The 18,220-nt window shown below is 42.3% G+C and overlaps 1 protein-coding gene across 11 annotated transcripts in view; it reads right to left on the bottom strand.

The window, feature by feature from the left end:
* OSBPL1A (oxysterol binding protein like 1A) overlaps window positions 1-17,957 on the bottom strand; it is a 235,807-nt gene extending 217,850 nt beyond the window's left edge. For 5 of the 11 annotated variants that reach the window (XM_086372942.1, XM_086372946.1, XM_086372956.1 and 2 more), the window contains exon 1: window positions 13,214-13,429. The gene's annotated coding sequence lies outside the window, so the exon portion shown is untranslated. Of the gene's footprint in view, window positions 1-8,304; window positions 8,665-13,213; window positions 13,430-17,917 lie in introns of those variants that run through there. The other 6 variants (XM_086372943.1, XM_086372947.1, XM_086372951.1 and 3 more) reach the window with 3 other exon arrangements.
* Window positions 17,958-18,220: the final 263 nt, after the last annotated feature.

Here is an 18,220-nt window from a genome sequence, read left to right as displayed (position 1 = left end):
CACGTTATACACACAAGTTATTGCACACATATGTTGCAGAGGGAGGAAGAGACAACAAACTGCCAAGATGAAATAATTTCAAAATACGCAAATACCCAGGGAGGATGCCAGGAGATGGCCAAGTAAGAAACTCCAGGACCTGTCTTTCCACCTGCACAACAAGTGCACTTGCAGAATCTGTCTGATGTAACTACTGTGGAACTCTGGAGCCTACTGAAGACGTGCAACTGCCCAGGAAGACTTGGAAGGTAACTGTGGTGATTTCAGCTCTTAGCAGAGCAGCGGTTCCCTATCCTTCAGACACTTAGTAGGTATCTGTACACATGCTCCTGGAGCAGCCTGCTGCAGTCAAGGTTGGCAAAAAGGACCCTGTGCTCCAAATACTGGGGAGCTAGGCTCTGATCACTGATTGCTGCTTTTGATCACAGACATGCAGACAAACAAGTGGGCAGCCACTGTTGCTGCATCTGGCTCCTTGTTGCAGGTCTTTCCAGTGGGCTGGAATGCCAGAAGATTTAAACAGCTAGCACCCTTTTGCCCCCCATTCATTTTTCCATCTTCCCCCTAAATTTCCCCTTAATTTTCCTCTAGTAAAAACTAGGACATTTACAACCAAATGCATATGTGGGGGAAATTACAACATGACTGCTCATTCCCACCCAAAAGCCCAAAAGACATGAGACAACCTTAAGTTTATACCTCAGGCTGGCCTTCAGCACAGAGGCAGTCTACATCAAAACAAAAAAAATAGCAAACCCTGGGGAAGAGGGTGCATCTGATTTTTAGAGTTATTGCATTAGATTCAAATGTCCAGTTTTCAGCAGTGCTATTCCCTCCCAAAAAGACACAAATCACACAAAGAAACAGGAAAGCAGGGCCCACTCAAAGGAAAAAAACAAGTCAACAGAAACTGTCCCTGAAGAAGAATTGATGGCAGATACACCAGAAACTGTCCCTGAAGAAGAATTGATGGCAGATACACCAGACAAAGACTTTAAAACAACTGTCTTAAAAATGATTAAGAACTAAAGGAAGAACCAGAGAAGGTCAAGATGTATAAACAAAATGGAAATAAAGGTAGAAAACCTAAAATGAAGCCAAAAAGAAATTTTGCAGCTTAAAAGTGCAGTCACTAAAGTGAAAATTTGACTCGAGGGATTCAAAAGCAGATTTGAGCAGGAAGAATCAGTGAACTTGAAGACAGGACAACAGAAATTAATAACTCTGAGGACCAGAAACAAAAAAGATTGAAGAAAAGTGACCCCAACTTAGGAGATCTGTAGGACACCAACAAGCAAACTAACACAGGAATCACAGGTGTCCCAGAAGAGAGAAGTGGGTAGAGCATTTGAATAATGGCCAAAAACTTCCCAAATTTGGTCAAAGACATGAACATAAATATTCAAGAAGTCAAGGAACACGAAGATGAAATTGGAGATATATACTCACACTTTCAAAAAACAGAATTTTGAAAGCAAGCCAAGAGAAAAGCAAAATGTCACACAAGGGATCCTCGATAAGATGATCATATTTCTGTGAGAAACTCTGAAGGCCAGAAGGCAGTGGGTAAAGAGTAAAATACTTAGGAGTTAAGTGTGTGCCTGGCTTGGATCTTAACCATCCTTGGACTGTCTGGGCTTTGTGCTAGTCACGCTTCTGCTTGTCTGTGTTCTGCTGCCTGATCAGCTGTGGGTACCCATGTCCCTCCTTGCAAGTCTTCTGTGTCCACCCATTCCTGAGAACTAGAGCTGGGCCTCCGTGTGCTGAGAAGAACAGGAAAAGCAGCCTGTTTACCTCACAGACTCCTGCCGGCAGGGGCCCAGAACCTGGTCCCTTCAGAGCGCTACCAGATAACCCCTCAGCGCCCAGAACTCACTCACGTCCCCTTGAAAGGGCTCTTATAAACCCTCAGGGAAAACAAACTCAGACTCTAACCCAGGGACTGATTTCAGAGAATATTTTCCTAGGAGATGTCATCTAGCAGTCACCATAATGTCCTTTCTTCTCAACAGATTGTTGATCGGCATTTACACTAACCACCCTAAATCACCTCCGCTTCATTTATAGTGCATGCTTATTAAAACACTCCATTAGTCATTTAAAAAGCTTTATACTTATATTCACTGCAGCCCTATTTATAAAGCAAATATGTTAATGTCCATTAGTAAAGGTTTGTTCACAAAACTGAATACTATAAAATCATCAACAAGGTTATAAAAGGAATTTCTAAAACCATGGCACTGCAATGTATCATCAAGTCAGACGGATTTAATGTAACAATCTCTTTACAAATTCACAGAAAAAGAAAAATGCATTAGGATAACAGTGGTTACTTCTTACAGTGAAGTTATGAATGGCTTTGATTGTCTTTTGACAGTTATGCTTTCTGAACTCCCTACAATATAACAGCATTTAATCCTTATAAGAAAAGTTACTGAAGATATAAAACAAAAAATCTTGTCAAATTAAATGGACATTTCATCATAGGTGATTTTTTATATATATTTTAGCGAGACAAGTACATTTTATAAGAAGTGACAATCTACTTTTGCTGGCATAAGAGATGGCACAAAAAAATGTTCATTTAATATTTTTCTCCTGTTTTTCAAGAATGAATCAAAGAACACTTGAAGTATCTTCAGAACATACTAGAAGTTGTTTAATGTTACCTTGGGTTCTTACCATACTGGGTTTACAGAAAAAAAGTTGTAAAGTTTTTCAACTTCTGTATAATAAATATGAAAAGGGTACAGTCAAGTCTATTATTTATTTAACAGTCCACAGTAATATTCATATATTCAATAATATCATATTCACCACAACAGTTACTGAAAAGTGCTGGAACTGAGATTAAGAATTATTCAAAGGTTTGGGAATTCCCTGGTGGTCCAGTGGTTAGGACTGCTGGGGCCTAGGTTCAATCCCTGGTCAGAGAACGAAGATCCTGAAAGTCGAGGGGCATGGTCAAAAAAAAAAATTATTCAAAGGTTGCAAAGTACCAAGGACAGAAACTGCTACAGGCACTGGAGGTATCACACAGTCGCTGCCCTCCAGACAGGGCACACATGTGCTCGGTCACACCAACATGTGCCAAGTACAGTAATAAGCAAGGGACAGTGGCTGTCCAGAGGACAAAGTGGGTGACTAGCCCTTTACTTGCATTAGTGAAGGAAGGAACCACAGAGAAAGTGAAATTCAAGCTGGGACTTGAAGACTGAGGAGGTCACCAAGACCAGCAGGACAAAGGTTTCTGCCCCAGCTGGACAACTGTTACACCAGGAACAGTCTTGGGTGAAGATGTGATTCCATTTGGTCGTGGTGAGTTTGAGATTCCTGTCGAAAAAAGAGAGGGAGATGTCTGGTAAGCAACCAGCTTATACCAGCCTGAGCACAAGAAAACAGTTCTAGGGGAGAAGTACAATAGTCAGTACATTAGTGTTCATGAAAATCATGGGGGTAATCAGGACCTCTTACTGAAAGAAGAGCAAGAGTGAAGGGAAAGGAGGCCAGCAACTACGATGTAGCAAGAAAGATCTAAGCATGGATGGGGTGCGGGGTGGGGTGGTACCAGAAGAGGGAGTGTCAACCAAGAGGAGGAGTTTCCGGGGGTTAGAAGGTGTGAAATGTCGAAGGAAGAGCAGGAACAAGGCCTGAAAACGCAGCTGATTTGGCAAGAAGAAGGTGAATTCCAGAATATTTCAAGTAGAAATGACAGACCCGCAAACAGACGGGGGTAAACTGAGGAGTAAAAGTGGGACGATGGGGAGAGAGTGCAGCAAACTCCTTTAGAGAGACTTTGTTTGAAGGGCTGGTGATAAGTTCCGTTTTCAGATTTTTAGATACCTGGGCATGTTCATAGCTGTGGGGCTAGAGCCAGGAGAGAGGAAAAGCTTGAAAGGCAGGAGAAAGAATGAAGATGAGAAAGATCCTAGAAGAGCCTGAAGTAGGTGGATGAAAAGCCCAAGGGGAGGATTAGCCTTGAAGAGAGGAAGCCCACACTAAGCCGGCTGGGGGTAGGGGTTAAAGGGCCAGTGGAGGCTGGGTAGATAGAGCTCCTTTCTGATGCTGACAACTTCCTGAGACACAGATTTTTAAGTACCTTAATAGGTGAGAGTAGTCTTAGTATGCGGAGAAGGCAATGGCACCCCACTCCAGTACTCTTGCCTGGAAAATCCCATGGATGGAGGAGCCTGGTGGGCTGCAGTCCATGGGGTCGATAGAGTCGGACACGACTGAGCAACTTCACTTTCACTTTTCACTTTCACGCATTGGAGAAGGAAATGGCAACCTACTCCAGTGTTCTTGCCTGGAGAATCCCAGGGACGGGAAGCCTGGTGGGCTGCTGTCTATGGGGTCGCACAGTCGGACATGACTGAAGCAACGTAGCAGCAGCAGTCTTAGTATGAGACAGGACAGCTGCTGACAGTGGGCTTGTGCGGGAGGGGGTCGCCTCTCCTTTTCAAAACAATTTACCACCACATCCATTGAAACTAGCCGCTCTGTCCAAAGGCTAAGCAGACTCAAAGGTTTGCAACTGTTAACACTTGGCTTGGGACACAGTCAAATAACCAAGACCTTGAGGATAAATCCCAAAATGCAAGCAGGCATTTCAACACTGCTCCTTTCTAAACTTCTGTTACTTTGGAAAGGAATGGTGAGGGGTGGCAGGGTGGGGGGACAGGAGAGGGGGCTGACAGGCTGACACTTTTTCCTTCTCCCTTAGTGGCTCTAACACCAAATCAGAGCAGCACAGCTCCAAAAATATCTGTAATTTAAAGACCAAGCAAACTTCTTAAAATGATAACAGTACTATTTAATTAGCCCAGTAAAACATGATCGTTATGTTCCTTTCTGCTATGCCGCAAACAAACTATCATATTCCAAACCAAGACATAAAAACATTTGTATTTTTTCTTAATCCAAGAACCATTATAAGGCAAAGTCTGCAGCTATCTATGCATACCTGAAGATGCTAAATTCAATACATCTGTAGTAGCTAAAACTTCACTCAGGTTGGCATCTAGCCAGCATGGGCCAGGAAGGTGTCCACCGTGAAGTCCACAAGGAGCTGCAGTTTGCTCACCACCACTAGGCCAGCATCCCTTTCCCTTTCTCTTCTGTCACTGCGTTACTGTCAATAAACACTTCACTGAGGGCGGACCACGGTACAGGCACCGTTTTATTAGGTGGTGATACACTAATGAATAAAACCAGGCCTTGCATTAGGATAACTTTATGTTTTATCTATGTATTTTTATATTTAAAATATTTAAAAATATATGTTTATGTATTTATATTTAAAATATTTAAAAATATGTTTGTTTTATCTATATATTTTTATATTTTATCCATATAAAACAAATTTATCTATTTATGTATATTCTAATATATAGTACATATTAAATATATATAATATTTATATATATTTGGGGGCAGGCACCACACTGCAAGGCTTGCAGGATCTTAGTTCCCCAACCAGAGCTTGAACTTGGGCCATGGCACTGAAAATGCAGAGTCCTAACCACAGGACCACCAGGGAATTCCTGATAACTTATGTTATAGAAGAGTCAACTGTACAAATAAATTACTATCCACATTTCTCACGGTCTAACTTGCCATCTCCACTCCCAACTTCAACTAGTTCCCCTTAGTAAGCCTTCACAGCACCTCATGTTTGCCACAAACATTAGTCTGTAGGTGCTCGTGTGGTCATTTCTTTGTTCTCCCCATACTATACTAGAAACTTAATTAGAAAAAGGGCCCCAAGTCTATTATGCGTCCCCACTATATTTATCCCTAGTATCCAGCAAGGCACCTAGAACACAGCAAGAACCAAACATTGAATGGATGGATGAATGGATGAACGTGGACTTAAGTTTTTCAAGATCAAAGCAACCAAGATAGACTGACAGGAAGGTCTAAAAGTAACGTGTTTATTATAAGTGGTACATTTTCATCCAGTGATCAAAAAATGAAGGTTTTTTCCCCCTTATATGCCACAAGATACTAAAATCACAGCAAAAAAAGGAAGATCTTTTAAAGTATACATTCCAGGATTATTGAGGATGATCACTGCTAATTGGATATTAATACATCTCTAACTTATGAATAATTTGTGGTTAACAGTTAACAAATAGAAGGGGGGAAAGTGCAGACAGTGACAGATTTTATTTTCTTTGGCTCCAAAATCACTGCAGCCCATGACTGAGCCATGAGATTAAAAGACCTTTGCTCTTTGGAAAGAAAACTATGACAAACCTATTAGAAAGCAGAGATATCACTTTGCCCACAAAGGTCCGCATAGTCAAAGTTATGGTTTTTCCAATGGTCATGTATGGATGTGACAGCTGGACCATAAAGAAGACTGAGTGCAGAAGAACTGATGCTTTCAAATTCTGGCACTGAAGAAGACCCTTGAGAGCCCTTGGACTTCAAGGGGATCAAACCAGTCAATCCTAAAGTAAATCAGTCCTGAATATTCATTGGAAGGACTGATACTTTGGCCACCTGATGTGAAGAGCCGACTCACTGGAAAAGACCCTGATGATGGGAAAAACTGAAGGCAGGAAGAGAAGGGGGTACCAGAGAACGAGATGGGTGGATAGCATCACCATCACTCATGACTCAATGGACATGAATTGGACAAAACTCCAGGAGATAGTAAAGGACAGGGAGGCCTGGGGTACTGCAGTCCATGGGGTCACAGAGTCGGACACAACTTAGTGAATGAACAACAGTTAACTTTAGAAAAAATACAAAAATCAAAGAATCCAAATTCAAATGTTGAATAGATGTTAAAAAATACTCTTTGGACTCAGGAGAGTTTATTTCAGAAAAGCACTGTCTCTGATGTTTAAGCCAAAAGAAGGACAAGTAAACCTTAGTGCATCTTATGAGACTAGATTTTGAACAACATTCTGTCAGTACACATAGTATAGATATTTTTCAGTATCACTTTGTGGATGTATTCAGCCATTCTTTTCACATACATGCAGCTCCAAACTCTTGTTTTTAAGATTAATTAACGAGATTTTAATGGCCAAGAGAATGTTCAAGAAAATAGACAAAAACATCTTAAGCTTCAAAAACTGGGAGACTAGAAGCCACTTTGCCTTGACTTCCCTCCTCCAAGGTTCACTGGGGAAGACAAGCTTCTAATTCTGAATTATTTTGTGGAAAGCAAATTTACATTTTGCTCTTGTATAAACACTCTGAGTGAAGTGAAAGTTGCTCAGTTGTGTCTGACTCTTTGCGACCCCATGGATGATACAGTCCATGAAATTCTCTAGGCCAGAATACTGGAGTGGGAAGCCTTTCCCTTCTCCAGGGGATCTTCCCACCCCAGGGATCAAACCCAGGTCTCCTGCAATTCAGGCGGATTCTTTACCAGCTGAGTCACAAGGGAAGCCTGTACATTACTTAATTAAACTGGTTCCTATACTTGATATCGGAGAAGGCAATGGCACCCCACTCCAGTACTCTTGCCTGGAAAATCCCATGGATGGAGGAGCCTGGTGGGCTGCAGTCCATGGGGTCGCGAATAGTCAGATACGACTGAGCGACTTCACTTTCACTTTTCACTTGCATGCCTTGGAGAAGGAAATGGCAACCCACTCCAGTGTTCTTGCCTGGAGAATCCCAGGAACGGGGGAGCCTGGTGGGCTGCCGTCTATGGGGTCGCACAGAGTCGGACATGACTGAAGTGACTTAGCAGCAGCAGCATACTTGATATACGCCACTAAATGTCCATTAATTACAGTGGATAAATTGTGGCTCTAACAACTCTGAAATCTTGGCAGAGAAACCCTAAAACTGTAACTTAAAGGGCAATCAACTCATTCAATTCAGTCAGAGGTCTGTTATGTTACAAACTGAATGTCTATTTTTCTTTACTATTCCAGCTGAACTTTTACAGAATCAAAAAAGAAAATTCCTAGAGAAATCAAAGACAGTAAAGTTCAATAATCAGAGCCAATTCACTCAAGTACCAGAAATTCAAAATATTAAATGATGTGCTTTGGGATTTCCCTGGCAGTCCAGTGGATAAGACTCTGTGCTCCCAGTGCAGAGGGGCTTGTGTTCAATCCCTGGCTGGGGAAACTAAGATCTCACATGCCACATGGTGCAATCTTACAAGAATAAAAAAAAATTACCTTTCAAAAAAGTTCTTAAAGGTGTCTGAAGTTAAAATTCAAAGACATCCAAGGCTAACTTTATTAGATCACAAATACAGCAATGTTTAACGGGACATCATAAAATATCAGGAAAGCACGGTGATGCTCAAAAACTTAAACATAAAATTACCGGATGATCCAGCAATTCCACTTCTCTGAGTGTACGCCCGAAAGAACTCAAGGGACTCTTGAAAGAGGTATCTGTTCACGATCACAGAAGTGTTCTTCACAACAGCCAAGAGGTGGAAGTTGTCCAAGTGCCCCCTGGCAGATGAATGGATAAGCAAAATGTACTACAAATGTACAATGGACTACTATTCAGCCTTAAAAAGGAATGAAATCCTGAAACGTGCCACAATAACGATGAAGCCAGAACACATTATTTGAAATAAGCCAGACACCAAAGGACAAATACGTGACTCCACTTATATAAGATATTTGGAGCAGACAAATTCATGTAGCCAAAAATTGAAATGGTGGTGAACAGAAGCTGGAAGAGAAGAAAATGGAGAGTTAGTGTTTAATGGGTACAGAGCTTCCATTTGGGATAAGAAAGTTCTAGAGACGGACAGAGACAGTGGCTACTGCATAATATATTTTAAAATGGCTAAGATTTTATGTTCTATGTAATTTACAATTTAAAAAAATGAGGAAGCATCTGAAATGAGTCTAACAAGTGCCAAATAGCTTTTGTACTAGTAAAAAGTCAAAGGAAGCCAACTATTCAAAACACCTTATGACTATGTTGTGATTATTTTTAAAATTCTCAGATATTGATTTTATGCTTGGTAATACATTATTAAAATATTTGAATTATACTGTATGCTAAGAATTTGAATAGTGAGAAAAATTAAATATTTATGAATATATTTTACAAACCAAGTCTTTAAAACCAAAAAAAAAAAAAAACCCCAGCGTGCTCAGCACTGTATTCCAAAGTACTCAACTGCTTAATGGTATATTTTTTCCCCGATATTTTTCCAATACTATATTTTAATATAAGGAAAATATTTAAAAAGTGACTATTAAAACATGACAACAGAAATAAAATAGCTTTGTTCCCATGGACAGAGGAGCCTGGTAGGCTGAGGTCCATGGGGTCACTAGAGTCGGACACAAGTGAGCGACTTCACCTTCACTTTTCACTTTCATGCATTGGAGAAGGAAATGGCAACCCACTCCAGTGTTCTTGCCTGGAGAATCCCAGGGACAGGGGAGCCTGGTGGGCTGCAGTCTATGGGGTCGCACAGAGTCGGACATGACTGAAGTGACTTAGCAGCAGCAGCTATCAATCTTATTAGTTCCTAGCAAATAATTATTAAGTTCTTTTATATTCTATATCCCAGGTATATGTGTGTATATACCTATTTGTACACAGGTGTATACAAACATATATGTATAAAACTATGACATTTCTGCTAACACAAATAATTAAATGCATTTTTGCTTGTTTTAGAAATTTAGCCTTGGTAGACAGATTCATGGAGAAGGCAATGGCACCCCCACTCCAGTACTCTTGCCTGGAAAATCCCATGGACAGAGGAACCTGGCGTGCTGCAGTCCATGGAGTCGCTAAGAGTCGTACAGGACTGAGCGACTTCACTTTGACTTTTCACCTTAATGCACTGGAAAAGGAAATGGCAACCCACTCCAGTGTTCTTGCCTGGAGAATCCCAGGGACGGGGGAGCCTCGTGGGCTGCCGTCTATGGGGTCGCACAGAGTCACACATGACTGAAGCAACTTAGCAGCAGCAGACAGATTCATATTTAACCTAACACCACTTTTAGAGATGAAGAAACTGAACAGCACGAAGGGTACTTGCTAAGGGTATGACTTTACCAGCCACAACCAGAATTTAGAACTTCTAGTCAAGGGATGAAATATTATTAATGCTATATACTTCATAAAACTCAATTCAGCCTCTAAAATTAAAGGTCCCTGATCCTAGTTATTGTTCACATGTGTGAACACCAAGGAAGCTGAATCTGAATTTTAGCTTAATCCTCTCATTTTAAGAAGCTTTACTCATTGAAATAAGATATCCAAGATATGGCAATTTAAGGAAAATGACAGCAAATTTTAAAGTCATTTTAGGAAGCACCTGCCTCTTTCTTTTAAAAATATGAAATTAAGTTAAAAATCGCTTTATTTTTAATTCAGTGAAACTTTCTAACTTCAACAGGACTCTGTACCCAGATCAAAAGCATCATCCTTTTTGCAGGAGAAATGAGAGACACCTGGCTATAATTGTAGTATGTCTTACTACAGTTTGTAAGCCACTGAAATCAATGTAAAATGCCTATACCAAATTATATTTGACCTATTTACATTATCTTCTCTTATTCATATTCATTACATACCCATACTGACTTGGATGCCATACAGACATAATAAAAGAATAATCCTTCTTGCTATGATTTTTCTTCATTCAGTTGAAAATGCTAATGTTTAAAAGAACCGGTAAAAATTAAATAAGCTTCCCTGCTTTATGAAAGTGATTAAACCTGAAATTGCTATGCATTTTATCTGCTTTTACAACCAAGAACTAACACTTACATTCATCCCTGATTTGAATCTGAACTTCATAGATTCTAAAAACTATTAACTATAGTTTCAAAATAGGTTGGACCCATAGAAGTCCACAAATTAGATGAATATAGTTTTATATAACAATAATATTCACCAAAAGAAGGCTGATCAACTACCACGTTCTAATGATAAAATTCCTTATATGTCAGATAAAGTGTATTTAAATGTATCCTATTTCCACATTTGAAAATTATCTTCCAAACCCTAATGAAATATACTGCAGTACTGGTCAGTTACCCACTATATGACCAGAACTTTTTCTTTAAAGGAAAACTTTAACCAAAGTAAAAATGTGGTTACCTTTCATTGTCACATGCTAGGAAACTGTACAGTTAAAGGCCACTTTCACTGTATAGCACAGGAATTCCCTGTTTGCTGGTTGATGAATATAGTGACTCAGAGTGACCTACTACATCCTCTTTAAGCGTTTAAAAAGTATTTCTTATACTTGCCTACGTTATTAGTGAAAGAGGACACGTAAGTGAGAAAACCCTACATTTCTAGGGATCAAGAACATTCTATAAGATAATTATATGATATGATCACCAATATATTCTGTACAAAATGCACGAAAGTATCTTTTCTGAGCCCTTATTAATAACTTCTGAAAAGATCGGTATAAGCTTGTTGCTAATTATACTGCTAACACCTGTCCTTTTTTAGGATCTGGAAAGAATTTACAAATCAATAAAGTTCTAATTACCAACAGACTTGGCTTATTAACCACTTCAAATTTTTTTTACATGCCCTGGCTTTCTCCCCCATATGTTATTAGTTAAGATGATTTCTACTTTCTCCTGACTACTTTTCTCAGTGAATACACATAATGTACAAAAGCTCAGCTCCTTGTAATAGCAAGAGGTAAGAAACTGTCAAAGCATGAAGATTGATATATTATGATTAAATACAGATGTGTCTAGGTAAAATAAAACCACATGAAGAAAAATTTTATTTTGTTAAATAGACAATGCATCATGTTATCATGCAAAAGAAACTGGCTGTATTTTTCTACCTAGTTGCTGGTTCCAAACAAGCATCATTTCCCTTTGCTTTGGGGAAAGGGTGGAAAAAGCAATGTTTTACAGAAATAACATTTAGCTGCTCTGAATTACAGGTGTAAGTGCTGTGCAAATAATACCTGCAAGGCTGAGAGCCTCCAGAGACAAGGATCAGCCACCCCACAACCTTTTACTGAGGAAAAACGAGATATTCAACAAGTGTCATCTGATAAACAGGCCCTGGCAAAACCCTACACTAATACACAACTGCTTCAGATAAATCTATTCAACTTGCAGCAGTTAACTCCTGTTTTGCCTATCAGTTGCTCAAGGCTAGAAGAAAAAGATACTTTCTAAAAAGGAACCATTACTGACAGTTTTCTCCCCTTTCTCCACCCACAGATTGTAGTAGGTAGAGCTCCTAGAGTAGAACTAGGGGAGGAAAAGAGGGTGGATTTTGTAACTATTCTGTAATTAACACCGAGACCTTTAAAATTTCAGCAGGGGGATCCAGAAACTATACCTACTACTCACTGCAAAAAACGTCCTTGCATCAGAGTCAGAACCCGAACACTCCTAAGCCATCAAAACAAATCGAAGTATTTTTCAAATTCTGAAATAAGAGGTGAGGACATTCTGAACTCTAAACCCAGAATGCATCAATTACAATATTACCATATGGCTGAGATTATCAAGAAAAATACATCTCTGATTCTACCCACAAACACCTAATCACTAAATTTGCAACATTCTAACAGTCTAGTTTAACTTAATATCACATGCCAACGGTTCACTTCACTATCTGCATAAAGCTAAGACTTTCACAACTAACATTAACTACATGAAGGCAACACTTTTCAACGCCTCCTGCCAAACAGCAGGGCCACCGGGTAAATAAATCTTTGTTTCTATTCGGTTCAGTCGGTCAGTCATGTCCGACTCTTTGCGACCCCGTGGACTGCAGCATTGTTTCTATTCGGCAGCTGCAATCTTTCATACTGTTTCTGAACTCCTTTGATGGTCTTTGGTGCTAGTGGGAACTGACCACGAGGCACACAGTGAGAAGGGTCACGTGAACAGCTCGTGACTTCCACTGTGAATCAACCCTCCTCAGGATAGTAGGAAACTCAAAGTTGGGATGCACACATCCAAGTACCTAGAAAGCACGCAGCTGATGACTTCTCAGGGAATGCACGAGACACCGGGACGAAGTCCTAACACCCAGAGTGGAAATGCCAACGTCTTACTACTTGCAACAACTTCCCTGCAGCGCCGGAGCAGCCAGGGACTTCGGGGCGGTCGAGGTCTGGGTCCGAGCCTGGTACCTCCAGACCCAGACTCTGCCCATCCTCGGAGACGTGCCCTCACTCCCCACCACGCGCGGACAGACCTCCCCCAGCACCATGCAGGGAAGAGCCCGCTTGCCCTGAAGCCGGCCCTAGGAAACTGACCTACGCGGTCACCCGGGTTCCAGATCTCCCGGGGTGGGGACCACAATCGCAGGCTGCCCGCGTCACGCCCAGGAGGCGGCCGTCACCTGGCTCGCACTCCCGGAAGACTCGCGGCCCGGCGGATCGTCGGTCTCGGGGATCCCAGCGCCCGGCGGAGCGCGAGGCCGCTTGGGACCACTCAGCGAGGTGGCACCGCCCCTCCGCGCTACCAGCCCCGCGAGCGCGCGCGCGCTCCGGTTTTATTTACGCCTTGCCCGGGCACCACGTGACCGGCGCGCGGGCCGTGTGGCGCGCTCGGCCCCCGGCCCCGCCCCCGGATGGTACGCCCCGCCCCCGACCTGGCACGCCCCGCCCCCAGCACGCTCCAGTCCCGCTCGGATCGCCGCGGATGGTTCCAGGATTTGCCAACTGCTGTCTGGAGGAACAAGGACTTCACGCTTCTTCCACACGCCCCGCCCCAAGAGAAGTACGGACCCTACTTCGAGGACACCCAAGAGCTGTGGCACGGAAAGGAAGCCCTCCAAGCCAAAGCAAATATATTTATAAATACTCAGTGCATTACCCAGCTGCCCAGGTTTTTTCTTTTCTGCTTTGGTTGCGACTTTACTCGTGGGAACTTAATCGGCAGTGTAAATTAGTTGCACCTCTCTTTTCACATGTCACATGATGATCTTTAAATCCTATACAGGTGTAAGCATCTAAGATGGATATGAGTGCTGCTGCTGCTAAGTCGCTTCAGTCGTGTCCGCCTCTGTGCGACCCCATAGACGGAAGCCCACCAGGCTCCCCCGTCCCTGGGATTCTCCAGGCAAGAGTACTGGAGTGGGTTGCCATTTCCTTCTCCAGTGCATGAAAGCGAAAAGTGAAAGTGAAGTTGCTCAGTCCTGCCCGACTTTTAGCGACCCCATGGACTGCAGCCTACCAGGCTCCTCCGTCCATGGGATTTTCCAGGCAAGAGTACTGGAGTGGGGTGCCATTGCCTTCTCCGTGGATATGAGTAAGGTATGCTTAAAGAGAGATTTAAGTTTTCCTTCACTTCGTCCCCCCATCACACAGCTTTCATAGAGTCCATCTCTACGGACTCGCACAACAGGTCTAGCCAGAGTAGTTAATACATAGTCTATTATATGAAAGTACACACTGTAGTGTAATTACACCTTTTAAAAACATGCATAGCTGAAAAAGACGAAGTTACGAGCATACGAAAAAATTTTCAACTGTCTTGTATTTTCCAGTGTATTTAATGAACATGTTCTTCTGTAATGAACATTAATAACAGGTATCATATTTAAGGGACGTAGGTTTTCAGTTAAGTCTAGAAACCTGGTTGAGAACCTATTGCACTTGTCTGTGATACATGATGTGTCAGATCTCTTAGAATGTTCCTGGAGAACACAAGAAACCTTGCTTATATGCCCTAGGCTAGCATCATCTTTTCTTAGTGAAAAAGGCACTTGAAGAGCACAATCCTTCAAGGGTGAATTGTGTGGTAACTAAGGCAGTCATATTTGCCTCACAAGGAAACTTCAGAGCTTATTTTCTAAGAATACTGAATTACCTTCACAGCCAAAACAAAAATTGACTACCTGAATAAATTATCCACATTATTTCACAAAAGCCTTAATTCTCACTAACATGATTTAATTGCCTAAATTCACTACTCATTTCTTTTTTCAGTTCACGAAATTGAGTTTGTAAACATCCTAGCCAATAGGAAGATGAAAGTAACAGGAGGTAATCACCATGACTACCAATAAAAAGTTCTAATCTTGGTAAGATCACTCCTTGTACATATTTTTACAGGCGTCTCTTTGATATATATGTAGACAATCTTTAGGAAAAGGTATCTCTTCCGCATTTTTATTTCTGACTGCTAAGTCACTTCAGTTGTGTCTGACTCTGTGTGACCCCATAGACGGCAGCCCACCAGAGTCCCCCGTCCCTGGGATTCTCCAGGCAAGAACACTGGAGTGGGTTGCCATTTCCTTCTCCATTGCATGAAAGTGAAAGTGAAGTCGCTCAGTCATGTCCACTCTTAGCGACCCCATGGACTGCAGCCTACCAGGCTCCTCCATCCATGGGATTTTCCAGGCAAGAGTACTGGAGTGGGGTGCCATTGCCTTCTCCGTTAGTATACATATAAACACGTCAAGGGTGTAACAATTCTTATTGTAAAGCACTACTGTCCAATGCAACTTTCTGCAATGATAGAAATGTTCTATTAATATAATTCTACCCTGTCCAGTACAGTAGCCACCAGCCACATATGCCTGCTGAGCTCTTGAACTTTGGCTAGTGTGATTAAAGAATTGAGTTTTATGTAATTTTAATTTAAATAGCCACCATGTGGCTGGTGGTGGTTTAGTTGCTAAGTCGTGTCCGACTCTTACAAACCCATGGTCTGTAACCTGCCAGGCTCCTCTGTCCGTGGGATTTTCCAGGTGAGAATAATGGAGTGGGTTGCCAATTCCTTCTCCAGGGGATCTTTCCAACCCAGGAATCAAACCCAGGCCTTCTGCATTGCAGGCATATTCTTTACCAACTGAGCTATGAGGGAAGCCCACTTCCTTATGTGGCTACCATGTGGCCAGCAGCAACCATAATGGATAGTGCTATTCTATAACAACAAAGAATTACTATATTGCCCCCAACTGTATCATACTCTATTTTGAGAAGTGTTTGATAGACACAGAACATCTGGAAACAATTAATAAACTCTTCTGAGCTTGTGAACAGGTAGATATTTTAACTTCGCAGATGGAGCATGTTAAAGTTACTGTGTCACCCTTTTATCTACAATGAATGTAACTAGGACAGAATTGGTAGCTCTGGGTGAATAGGAAAGGTGTTTGGGAGAAACTCACTCTTTGCCCTGCCATTCCCAGGCCTGCCTGACCCAACTGGAAAGTTAACCATCTTCAGATCACAGTGTGCTTCATCAGAATTACCCATGGCCTGGTTCAGACTGGATCCACTTAGGGTTCTTTCATTTGCTTGTTTCAGATAATTTCGTCATCCTCAGTTGCAAAGTCATGTCCATCTCTTTGCAACCCCATGGACTGTAGTCCACTAGGCTTCTCTGTCCATGGGCTTTTCCCGGCAAGAATACTGGAGTGGGTGGCCATTTCCTTCTCCACAGGATCTTCCAACCCAGGAATCGAGCCTGCGTCTCTTATGTTTCTTGCATTGGCAGGCGGATTCTTTTACCACTGAGTCATCTGGGAAGCCCAGGAGCCCACAACTACTACTGCCCACCCCACATCCCAGCGTTTCCCACCAGAATAAGATTCCCTTCAGATGATAGTACCCGATGTTTGCATCCCTGCAGTTTTGTCTTAAGCCTGAAATGCCGCAGAATGCACTTCACAAACTGCATGTTTTAAAAACACTCCCCTGGTGCCTGTGTGATTTTGAAGTGCTGCAGAAGGCGCACTAAAGGCTTATTAAGGCTTATTAAAAGGAGGGTTTTATGGACTGAGACTTTGGGGAGGACTTTGGGTAATTATTATCTGGAATGCTGAAAAACAGGTCAGATGTCACCAGGCAAATCCAGATAAACTGTTGAGTTGGGGGAAATTAACCTTCCCCTACACCTACATATTAAGTACTTTGTAGTTATTATTAACCCAATACCATCAAGGCTATGATGTCATCCACAGTTGTCTGGTCAAGCAGTGTGCCTGACAATTACACTACCCCTTCCTGGAAGCCTCAGAAAGTCCGCCTTGCCCACAGCCCCTCTTTGAGGGCTTCCTTACACAGCCTCTGATTCCTGGCTCAGTGGAATGTGCAGGGGCGGGACCTGACAAACAGCACCTTCCTTCAGGCTTACCAAAAGTCTGCAGACATGCTCTGCCCAACAGAATAGATCTCTGCTGGGTAGTAGTAAACTACGAGTATAAACTGTCTAGTATAAACCATCTCGATTCTCTGTGGGTCCATTTGACTGTGCAATACACAAAGTACAGTGTTTAGGGCAGAAGCAGGAAAACATACAGAGGAAAGTGAAGGCAGAGAGAAAGCAGAAACCATGGGTGGTCAAGAAGGAGAGAAGAGAGGAGACTGGGAATCTCTGAGGCAAGAGCAGAGAGAGATTGAGACCTGTGTAGGGCATGAAGGGTGAGGCTTCCTGCTGAGAAGGCGCTAACTACTGGCTTCAGCTGTGTCTCCAACCACCTGTCAGGGCAGCACAGATGTTTCTGCTTTTATCTCTATATATCGTTGCAGTAAATTCCTACACTTTTACACCTAATGTAACCTGTTTCTCTGTTCCTTGAACCCAGAAAGAGCCTCACCCCATGATGACCCCTTTCTTTTTCTCAGCTCTCCTGCTCTTGATCTCTAACAAACAATCCTGTCGATACTGCCTTACAACAGCCACCCTTCGCTTCAAGGTCTCTGCAACTCTTTTGAAACTTCTAGAACACATCTCTTTTCCAGATCCCCAGTTACTCCCACTGTCCATTCCAGAGTCACCTGTCAACACCTGATGAGTGGCCATAGCATGCCACGTGAGTTCACTTGGTGAAATCACAAAGATGGAAGAAAGGGGGTTTGATGGGCCAGCCTGGGGCCTGAGTTGGAAGTACAGATCAGATTCCAGACTCCTGGATCTTAGATTTGGAAGAGTCAGCAGAAACCTACCAGCCCAACATCACACATAAAGCCAGATGGTCTTCAACCACATTGCAAAGAGGAATTTACCTGTCTGGAGCCCGGGAACTTCCTGGATCACCGCCTCACGTGTGTGCTAAGTCACTTCAGTTGTGTCCAACTCTTTGCGACCCTGCGGACTGTAGCCATCGGGGCTCCTCTGTGCAACTCAAACCACTCTCCTGGCTGAATTATTACTGGTAGAAGTTCCTCCTACAGAGGCAAATACCCACTCCACACAGCTCTCACCAGGTATTCAATGTAAAGATAAATGGAATAAACTGTATTAGCCTTCCACAGGCTGTTATTTTAAAAAGTTAAAGAAGACTAGAGTGAGCTGCCTTAATTACTCTT

This window comes from Bos grunniens, chromosome 24, assembly GCF_055505025.1.
Source record: "Bos grunniens cultivar Pamir isolate PY7600 chromosome 24, Bosgru_T2T1.0, whole genome shotgun sequence".
NCBI classification, from domain to species: Eukaryota; Metazoa; Chordata; class Mammalia; order Artiodactyla; family Bovidae; genus Bos; species Bos grunniens.
This window is presented reverse-complemented; position numbering and strand designations above follow the sequence as displayed.